This window comes from Epinephelus lanceolatus, chromosome 12, assembly GCF_041903045.1.
Source record: "Epinephelus lanceolatus isolate andai-2023 chromosome 12, ASM4190304v1, whole genome shotgun sequence".
Taxonomy (NCBI): Eukaryota; Metazoa; Chordata; class Actinopteri; order Perciformes; family Serranidae; genus Epinephelus; species Epinephelus lanceolatus.
Window position 1 is genome coordinate 20,530,381 of NC_135745.1, and position 11,335 is coordinate 20,541,715.

The following is an 11,335-nucleotide window of genomic DNA, read 5'->3' on the forward strand; positions in this document are numbered from 1 at the left end:
TTATTATTAATGAGGTATGAAATTTGTTTAGTTATGGAGAACTTGAAAGTCTTGGAGTCTTTTTGAAGTCTAGAACTTTTTCCTTAAGGAACCACTCTTACATTATTGAATAAACTGGTGACCCCTGACTAAGTTACATATTTTATGGATATTTCATATTATATTTAATGTATATCAATAACAGAACAAGTGATAAACTGTACAATTATTAACTTACATATTGAGTGCAACTGACCCTTTGCTAAGTTCCACCCCCAGATGCAGACTGGCCAATCATAACGCAGCATCGGGCCGCCTCAGACCAGGAACCAACAACAACTCGGCTGTGCTCCATTGACTCTAATGCAGTCGTTTCAGAATTCCTTCATTTTCAGGCTGGTTTTGTGGATTTGGAGCTAAATGTTGTGCCCGGGGCACTTCATGTATTAATGACACTCGTTACCTGGAGAGGTTGGAAAAAGATATACGTGTCTTCCCTGTTTCAAAACCAAAATCAGACCCTGAAAAGGGTAGGGTTAGCTAGCTCGCTACTGAAGATATAGCCTACTGAATGTATACACATGCTGCTTTTGCTTTTTGATGATTATAACAGTGAAAAAAAGACCGACCCTGCTGTACAGGAACCAGTGAAGGGAAGCAGGGAAACTTTGCTGATATTCAGCCAGCTGTGTGTCATTGCATTGTGCGCAGACGAACAGTGTTTGACTTCCCTCGGAGATCCCCACCCGTCTGGCAGCATTGACCGGGTGCTGGCAGTGGCACAAGGGCGAAGCTGTTCATCTGCACACACTGTGATGCTACACAACTGGTTCAATATCGTCAAAGTTTCCCTTTATATTCATTGTCTTCTGTGGCGATCAGCAGTGATGTGGTGGTTCACTTTTACACTGTGATCTGTAGCCTATAGTTCGGCTTTAGCTTCTAACTATCTTTGTCTTTTTAACCTGTTGTTGCTGCTGAGTCAGTTTGACATCCTGGATATATCCTTCAAACACAGACTGTAGACCCCTCTGTCTGCTTCTCTCTGGAATCACTGTTTAATTTTTCCAAATATATGATAATATTTCCAAATTATTTACAGTGTGGGCTCTATGCTTACTCTGACAGCTTGTCGGACCATCACAAAGGGGTGAGGCTTTGCGAAAGGTCAATTACTACAGGAAGTTTGTGTAAAATGAGTGATTTGGATGAACTTTAAAAAGATTGCTTCCTGTAAAAAACTACATCAGAGACAAGTTCTTTCTGTCTGTTTGTTTTTAACAATCATACAAATGTATTTTTCTCTGAATGCTTAAACACTTACACTGATTCTTGAAGCTTTATCTCTGAAACCATTAACACTTCTAGCCAATGCATTGGCATGCCAAACTTAAGGCACGTTTTCTGCTGTGCACTCAGTTTGTAATTTAATGACACATTTATAGCAGAACTGTGAACATTTGTCTTGACATTGCTGCTACATTGCCTAGTTTTGAGGGTTTTTTTCCCCCAAACAACAATGTCTGTTTTTTCCTACTGCGCTTTTGTTGTTTGAGGAGTATTACAACTTTTTGAGAGTCCCCCTTATTTTCACTGAGAGTCGGTTATACACATTCACACTTTACACATTTGTAAACCTGTGTGAATGTGTGTTTACTATATCTTTTTTTCCCTACGTATTCAGTGTTTTCCTCTCACTGACACTTGGGCATTGTTCTATTAGCTCTTTGGTTGTTGTAACTGTGCTTTTCTATCGCAAGATGAGGCTGTTTAGGAGAGATGGAAGGCTCTGTGAATATAGCTTGTGTTCAGGTCTTCACTGTGCTCTTATCCTGTGAGATTTTTCTTTTCGTTTATACCTTCAAATATTAATCCAAGCTTTAAAAATAGCACATTCATTTAGTTTCTTCACAGAAATGAATGAAATGCGGAGATGAAGGCATCCTGTATGTATTTTCTTCAAAGCAGTTTTGTTTGCACCCGTTAAAGTCAAGAAGGCCTTGTAACCATCCATGACTCTTTGGTGACCCCTAGTGGGGGTCAGGATCATCGGTCTGGGAACCAGTGGTCTACAGCAACTGCTCTCGTATGTGGACCTTGCACATGTTTAAACACTGACAATCATCCACTGAAAACCTGAAAACTGCATGTCTAAACACCTTATTAAATTAGGCTACCATTTTTTTTTACAATCACTAACTTCCTTTTGTTCAATATGTGATCAAGTTTGTAAAAGTCTCAACATTGGCACATCCTTCTGTTGTGGGTCATACAGTTAATACAATAATTGCAGTCAGGTAACGCATTTATAAAATGCTTCAATCGTCCTTACATACAAGCTTGTCCTACACTGAAAGTATGGATCTTCCCTGTCTTATTTACAAGTACACAGAGAAAGCCATAAATGAAAACTGACTGTTCAAACCTTAAATACAATACAAAGCCTCTACAGTACCTCTGCAACAACAGAAACTGTAAAAGCTTGACTGAAAGAGCTGACATGCATTTTTAAATGAACAAACACTGAAACATTCAGAAACAGCTGATTTACTGTAAGTTGTGAAAAATAGCCCAACCAAAGCTGATTAAAATCTCAATCAGAAAAGTAGCCATGCCTTTCAGTTCTGTAAATTGCATGGGTACAGTCAAAAGGGGACTTTTTGGATTAATTTTGTCTAATGTGGATGCAGAACAACACAGAGGAGAAGAAAGAGAAATATTAATGCAGTATCTGATCAAGGGAGACAAAGAGAACCAGGCAGAGGAGTAGCTGGACTAGGACTGTCAGAATCTGTGCATTTTCCCCCCTTTCTTTTCGGAAACCAAGGCCATGTATGTTGGATTTTTTTGTTGTTCATGGCTGAAATTTCTATTGCTAATAAAGTTTTAAAGATGCTTTCACTTTAAGATAGTATGTTGCCAAAAAAAATACACACTTTTGAGACTCAACCAAAAAATTTAGAGCGGATTACAGTAAAAAAGAAAAGGAATGATAAAAAACAATGGATTTTATATAGTATATTATAGAAATACAACATGATAATGTAGTTTTTCTTATCACTTGTTAGTATTTTGAAAGCTGTTGGTCTATAATTGATTACACGTTCCTCTTGGATAGAAAATATGTTAGTGTTTGAAAAAATGATTTGACATTGATATTTGATAGAGTAAGTGCATGTAGGAAGGTTTTTTTTTTTTTGCTTTTTGATATTTAATAAACAAAACGTGGTTTTGAGCAGAGAGTGAACCATTTGGCTAATTGTGTGATAAGGCTGTGTTGCTGTGGTAAAGGAAAATTTAAGGAATAGATAATGCTTGTTAGCAATTGTAAAAACCTGTGATGCAGAAGAAAACAGCAGCTGTCCCAAGCCCTATCCTTGGGTATTTTGGAAGAATGATGCAGGCATCACAAAGAGGTCAGAAACTCTTAAAGAGTGGTTGAAGAAATAAAAAAATAATCCCAAATAAAAACCATCCAGAAAAACGACTAATTGGCCATAGACGTGTTAATTACATGTACTAACTCATTCTTAACATTCCCTATGTATACTGTATCCTAAATATCACTTTGCATTGTCATCATGCAATTGGTTATTTGTCAAAAGCTCAGTAAAAGACTGTAAAAGCCACAAAAAAATCACATAGCTATAGGTGCAGATACATACAGGGTTGAACTATTAACCTTACAGTATAATCAGTGCTTGTTTAGGCCTGGTTTTGTACTGATTAAAGGAAACAGTGCAGCAAACCAGCAACTGACTGAACCTAAGGGGCAATGAGAATAAAACGTTATGAAATGTGATGCTTTTGCTTATCAATTGCTTTTAAAAGTTGATGCACTAACCTTAGAAGAAAACAACAAAACCAACTACATAATGGCTATGAATAAAGAGGACATCCAGTGTTACATAGTCCAGCAGCAACTGAAGTGCCCTCTGACAAGCCCTCTACCAAATGCATCATCGCTCTTGGGACAGTTAGTACTACAGTAAGGTGAGGCATTAGGAGGAAATGCTTGAAACAAATTGTGCAGTCTGCAGCAACTTGTTCAACTGTCACTGGCTAACCTTTGTCCCCAGGACTCGCACAAGACTCTCACTCTCTGGACTCATGATTCATCACCGGTGTCTCACAGTTTACTACACAGATTCCCAGAAGCCATTTCCTCTTTTTGTAACCGGAACACTACATTGATCATCAAACCGGTTCATACTATTAACTGTCAGAACAAACGACACACACAGTGTGTCCTGTAGAATGAAAGATTTGCTGTGGCAGCAATGTATAGTTCAGTCACTTCCCATGACCTGTTAAAGGACCATGGTACTGTAGAAAATGCAGACATTGTTTTCAATATATGTATTGATTTATTACTATTATTTGGTGACAAAGCTTGCAGAATTCCCTTCCAGACTTTGTGTGGTTGGAAGCTTTTTAGGACCCTGCCCTCATCTTTACACTTTACTCTACTTGTCTCCTCTCTTTATCTCCTCATCTGTTCCTCCCCAAGGTCTCCTGTCCTCTTCCATCCCTATGATTAATCCACATCAATCAAAGTAAACAAATATATCTATGAAGTAATATACTGTGGTTATGTTTTAGTGACAGCACAACCCCGCTGTAACACACTCACGTTTGGTGACTAAAACGCTGCTGGAAAAACACGTTGCTCAAACAAAACCATTTTTGTTGTCTGTTGGTCTCGAACTGTGTTCTGCAGTGGTATGTAAAGTAAAACTTCATAACAACCATCATAAATAAATGGTAAATTGATTATTGATTATTTTACTGCAAACAAACAATGAAATATTTGATAATTATTACTAATTATTAGTAATGCAATAATATATATATTTTTTTATAGTTTATTGTTGCACATATTAAAGTATGTGTTAATCTGTAATAAGTGGTTTGTAAAGTCGCCAGGAGCTGTAATCTTTGGTCAGATGGACAAAGTATGTATGTCGTTCCTCGAACACGAACTGTCTTTGGTGAAAGTGCCTTTAAAGTATTCGCACCCTCGTCCTGGTGTGAGTTACAGACTAGCCAGACTATCACAGGGTTAACATATAGAGACAGAACCATTCATGCTCACATTCACACCTTCACACCTACGGCCAATTCACAGTCAGGAACTAACCTAATGTGCATGTCTTTGGACTGTGGGAGGAATCCGGAGTACCCAGAGAAAAATTCATGCTGACATGGGGAAAACAAGCAAACACCGGGATTCGAACAGGTTCAAACCAGGAACCCTCTTGCTGCGAAGAGACAATGCATGTACCACAATGTACCACAGTGCCGCCCACACTTAATTCAGCAAAAGAAAATGTTATATGTGTAACAATAAAATTATGGCTGAAACGAGTCATTGAGTAACTCGAATAATTCCATTACTAAAAAATCCAGTACAGCTATACAGCGCACTGTATTTCGCATGGATGGTTGTTTCTGTTGCACAAGCGCTTATGTTACTTTTGCTGTTGATAGCCTACACAGTCGTAACGTGGATGTAGCTCGGTCTGCAAAATAAGTAGAAAACATCCACTGCCGAGCGGACCCAACACAAAAAGGTAACGCTAATGTCACGTTTAATTGCATTTATCCTTAATCAGTGATTGCTAGCTGAGATTCATAATGCATGTAAAGAACGTATGTGTATTATGGCTTTATAATGGCTGATCAATGACAGAAATCAATGTGGTGGCTAATGTTACCTGGCAATGTATCATGTGTATTAGCCAAGTTTTGCTATAGAAAATAGCAACACACGGAAAATAAAATGCTGTAGTCAATTTGTTAAAGCCTGAGCTTCATTCATTTTTTTATGTTAGTCACACACACATGCACCCCTTACTCACTCATTCACACACTCATTCATTCACACACTCATGCACACATGCATTGTTAAGTAAGTAATAATAAGTCATTTATTAATGATGGTTATAATAAAGTATTACTCAATTGGGCACAAAATATTTTGGAAAGGTTCTTTTCTGCAGGCCCTCTGCAGTCTACACAGTGGTTAGATTGAATAGGTTTAAACTGATTTGTCAGTCCATAGTATATTCACCTGATATGTCCTGATCCAATTCCAATAGTGCTAACCTTAGACCAGCCTTCTATTTCTATCGTAAAGTTTGAAGAACAGCTTTGTTAAAACAACACGTCTGTTAATTCCAGCTTGTTACAGACATTATTGTGCACATGACACAATCAGAAACCTGTTTCTGTTTAAATCTGCACAGACTTTGATGTTAAGCTTCTAACGCAACCAGTCACTGGGGACTTCTTCTATTCATAATCTTTCCATGGAATCACTGCTCAAAGGTATCCTCTTTGGCTCTGTCTGCCCTTTCATTTGTCAGTCTGGTTGAATCATTGTACAGTGTTCTGCTTTCCATAAACAAAGCACGACATTTTTTGCAAACTCTTAATACAAAATAACATCTATTAATAAATAGAAATTTCTAAAACCTAAAAGCATTAAAGACCATTAAAAAATATAGATTAGTCCTCTCCATCATCGAAATGTACCCAATTTAGCTTTTGTGGCAGGCGGTTCCAAACTGTTGAACAGCAGCGTTATTCTGCCTATTCTGCTTTTATTTCCATAGAAATATCTGAGTAAGCTCATTTAAAACAACTGTGTCTTTAAGTTGTAAGATGACCTGACTATTTTTTGTATTGCTGTGGTGTTAGTAGACATTAGAAGCGGAAACACTCCTACAGTAAGTCACTTACAGTACTGGTATTACTCATCACTGAAGGAGTGGTCAAGTCAGTGTGTCAACATCATATCATTATTACTAAAAATATCACTATTTTAATCCAAGTGTTAGAGCACTTCCTATGGAGCTTTATCCCTATCTTTATTCAAGAGAGTGGTCTATCAGTTTGAGAGCATTATTTATTGATTTCACATTCAAAAACCCTGCCCTCGCACTCAAATAGCCTCTGCTTGCGCTTGGATCTACTCTGTTTCTGCTCAAACTGTGTGCTCGCACTCAGATACCATGTGGCTCGCACACTGACCATACCTTGTGCTAGCTTTAGTTTTAGAGTGTCCCGTCCAGGTGGGTAATCTTTAACTGGGTTCATCCACGCAGAAGACAATTACAGCCGTGACGATATACAGTACAACGTCACGACCTCGAGTATCATATTGCTTTTATACAAGTTCAACAACAGCTTAAACAGCAATGCTGAGTAAGGAAATGTTAACAAAAGGTCATTAAATGAATTATTTAAGTATGTTATGTAGCTCCGCGAAAAAAAACAACAGTTCCCCCAGTCTGTTGCCAGGCAACGCGGCACACACGCCAGGAACTCACAAGCTACTTTGTATTTACATTGATCTGCAGCTGTGTAACTTCGTCCAGTTCGGTTGATGAAACGTTGGCAAACCTGGATGTTAGCATGGATTCAAACACACCTGGAGGTCTGCACAGAAGATTCCTGGCTTTCCTTTTCCTCGTCCTCTCCTGACGACCACTCATAATTTAATTCAAATGTAATTTCTGGGAAAATATCCATCTTCTTGGTGTAACGCTATAGTGTCAGTTTGCGTCAATGTAACAAGTGTGACAGTTGGTAAATTAACGGTTGTATTTATATTTATAACACCTGTGAGCAGACTGATTTTACTGTTACATGTCCCAATGATGTTATGATCTGTATCAGCACTCAAGGAATGCCTCTCGTCCAATCAAATTACTCAGTCCGAACAAACTGTTGTATATATACATATACATATATATATATATATATATATATATATATATATATATATATATATGGTGCAAGTGTGTAAATTAACAGTCCCTTTATTCCAAAAGTGGTAAAGAAAGCAAGGGAAGAACATTTAATAAAGCCCTGGAGGGCGGGAGTGGATGAACCCGGTTAAAGAGTACCCACCGGGACGGGACGCTCTAAAACTAAAGCAAGTGCGCCCACAAGGAGGCAGGGATCATTTCACTGGTCAACAGTAAATCTGGCATTTTATTGGTTGGAGGATTTTGACAGGGTTGTTACACAAAAAAATCCAAGCGCAAGGCAGAAATCTGAGAAAAGGAATTCCGCGAGCACACAGCAACAGTTTGAGCGCGAGGAGAAAAGCCGAAGCTCGAGCAGGAAATCTGTGCAAGCAACATGGTATCTGAGTGCGAGCAACATGGTATCTGAGTGCGAGCACACAGTTTGAGCAGAAACAGAGAAGATCCAAGCGCAAGCAGAGGCTATTTGAGTGCAAGGGCAGGGATTTTGAACATGAAATCAATAAACAATGCTCTCAAACTGATAGACCACTCTCTTGAATAAAGATAGGAATAAAGCTCCATCACTTCCTTTCTTAGGTGATAATATAAACATGTGTCTTTGTGCCATATTTTCTTACTTGCTGTCAACCTGATTTACCACAGAGTTGTTCAGCTGACTCTTCATTATAGCTAAAATGCAGCTCAAGTGCTGAGTGCTACCATAGCACCCATTGAACAACAAGAAATTCCACCAAACACACTTAACACTAATCCACGTCCAGAAGAAAATGTAATGATTCTGAGTATTTACACAAGTTGCAGTCAGTTCCTGTGAAGTTCACATTTGCTTTCAGAGAGAAAACCAGACTGTCAGCATTAAAACAACTTCCTTTTTCTAAATGTTGTGCAATAGTTTACCAAAAAGTTCTCTAGAATCCACATAAATTGGAGTTTCATGACACTCACACTAATATCCCCCTTCAACATTTTTTTGTTACTCTTGTATTACTATCTATTTACATTTTACGGAAATGGCTCCCCATTAGGGGATTTTTTTTTCGTTGATGGCTGTTTCAGCCTTTTGTGATTTGCCTATTTTTTTATTTTTTAGATATTTTTTGGGGCATTTTTGCCTGTAATGGACAGGACAGGCATGCATGAAAGGGGGAGAAAGAGAGGGGGGATAACATGCAGCAAAGGGCTACAGGCTGGACTTGAACCTGGGCCGCTGCGGCAACAGCCTTGTACATAGGGCGCCAAAACTGTCCTCACACACAATCTATCATTAACACACACTCCATGACTGTTAGACACTGGAGTGATCAATTTAACAGAGGAAAATGTTTTACACACTGACAAAACATGTCAGGAAGAGTCAATGGACGTAAAATACCCAATTGCCAGAGGTTTTATTTCCAAACTCAACAAAGTTTACTGAGCATCAGCATCATCTTGTCTCAGGTCTGGGTCAGACCATAATGTCTCATCACAAATTTTGTTTGGTCTTGACAGGCAGCGTAGGAAAACGCCTTTGCGTGCCTTCTTCAACCCACCCACCTTCTTCAATAAACTCAAAAAACTACACTGAGTGAAGGGATTCAATCTATATGCACTACAACATTACATGTATCTTGGTAACAACAAGGCAAATGACCAGTTTTCCCTAGTGAAAGTATGGACAGTGGATACAGTTCCGCTTGGGATGCAATGATTGTCCAGCTGCTCATGTAAGAGCACATGATGAACAAGGGTGATACAAAGTTTTGTCTTTGTTGTTGTTTTCCTCTTCCTCTCTGTTTTCATGCAAGTTCTGCATTTCACATTCTAAGTATCATTTTGTGGTATGGATTGGATTGGAACAGGCCTCAAGGCCCTGTTTATTGACATGTGCAGTTGTGATTGGTGTGTCAACAATTTTGAGGCTTAGTGTTTACATGTGGAGAAAGGTTTGGTACTTGAGTTTAGGTCGTGATGACTTGCGTTAGATATCTTGAGAGCATGTGTTTTCTGAAAACACAGTGCTATGAATGATTTACTTGGCTACGTAAGTGTATGTTTTGCAGAGAGAGTTTTGAATATTGAAACGTGTGAAAGCAGGTGTTTAAAGTTTCTTTTGGTAGATAGGGTTACAGTTTGGGTTGTTAAGTTAATAGGCTTGTTTGTACTGTGTAAGCAGTCTATAAAAACTAACATATCAGAATTTTATTTTTAAATATCATGGTTATTGTCAGGTTGTTTATTGGGACGCCCTTATATCACAGTAACAAACAAGGAAAATTACCTGTTTTCCCTTCTGAATGTACGGACAATGGATGGAAGCCTGTAACAGCTAAGGTTGGGTTGCATTGGCCATTGGCTCTCCAGCTTATCTTACATACGTCGAGGGGCACATTATGAACTAGGGTGGGCAAGAAGTTTCAATTTCTTACTTACACAGTGCTATGATTGATTCATTTATCAACTTTTGTGTTAGATTTGTGCAATGAGCTTTGAATATTAAAACGTGGAGACAGGCGGAAGGTGTTTATAGTTCCGGGAAATGGGTTTATCTTGTCGTAAAAAGAGCGATGCCTGCGAGCTAGTTCAGGCAGTCAACTCGAGCAGCACTGATTCATACACACATCATACATCACTCCCCATATGTCATCTACAAAACACGCCCTCCTAATTTGGTGGGCTATTTAAGCTGCGAAATCTTCCCAGCTCTTCCTTTGCATTGTGTATGCTGCTGCTGTCCTGCATCAGTACTGCCGCTCCCTCTTTCAGCCCCACCTCCATCCCATCATCCACCTGCAGGCTCCGGCTAGGGGGGAAAATATTTAATCATCACTTCCCAAATCTAATGTAAACATATTGACAGGGAACAATGAGGCCTGAGTCTAGATGCCAAACGTCAGTTTATAACGCGGCTAGACAGCACAATACGCTGGTGGCGGAGTCATACTGAAACGTTGCGGTAACAACATAATATAAGGAGCTAGAAAGTTCCTATAGGGTGGGCAGGTGGATCCTTGAGGGCTGGTGGATGGATCCAACAGACCCTGGACTTTCACCTGGGCACTTAGTGTTCGGTGCCCCTATGAATGTAGAGTCAAACCATGATGTTTTTTCCGAACTCAACCACATGCTTTTGTTGCCTAAACATAACCATATGCTCTTGTTGACATCCCGCTGTTGGTAGTGATGTCCTGGAACGTCAACAGCAGATGCAGAAGACTTCCTTGCACATAATATTTCAACGTGAAAGTCCACTGCCAACGTGGCAATATGTGACAACTTGGGATGAGAATCATGTTGTTTCCCCAGTTTAAGACCTAGCTAAGAGAACTGATGGGAGATTCACAAAAAGAGACTGACATACAAACTATCAATCTTCGTTGTGGATACAGGAACCCTATGTGACAACACATTAGGAACCAAGACACACCTCCCACTTATAAATAATGCTCCTTTGTACCCCTTTTAATGTGTTCTGTATTTTTGTTACATCTTGTTATTGTTTTTTTATTATTTCTTTCTATTTTTCTTTCTCTGGGAGGTGGGCATGGTTTATGTCCCTTTTTGTATTTTGTCTACCTAGTTTTAGTATGTTAAAAACT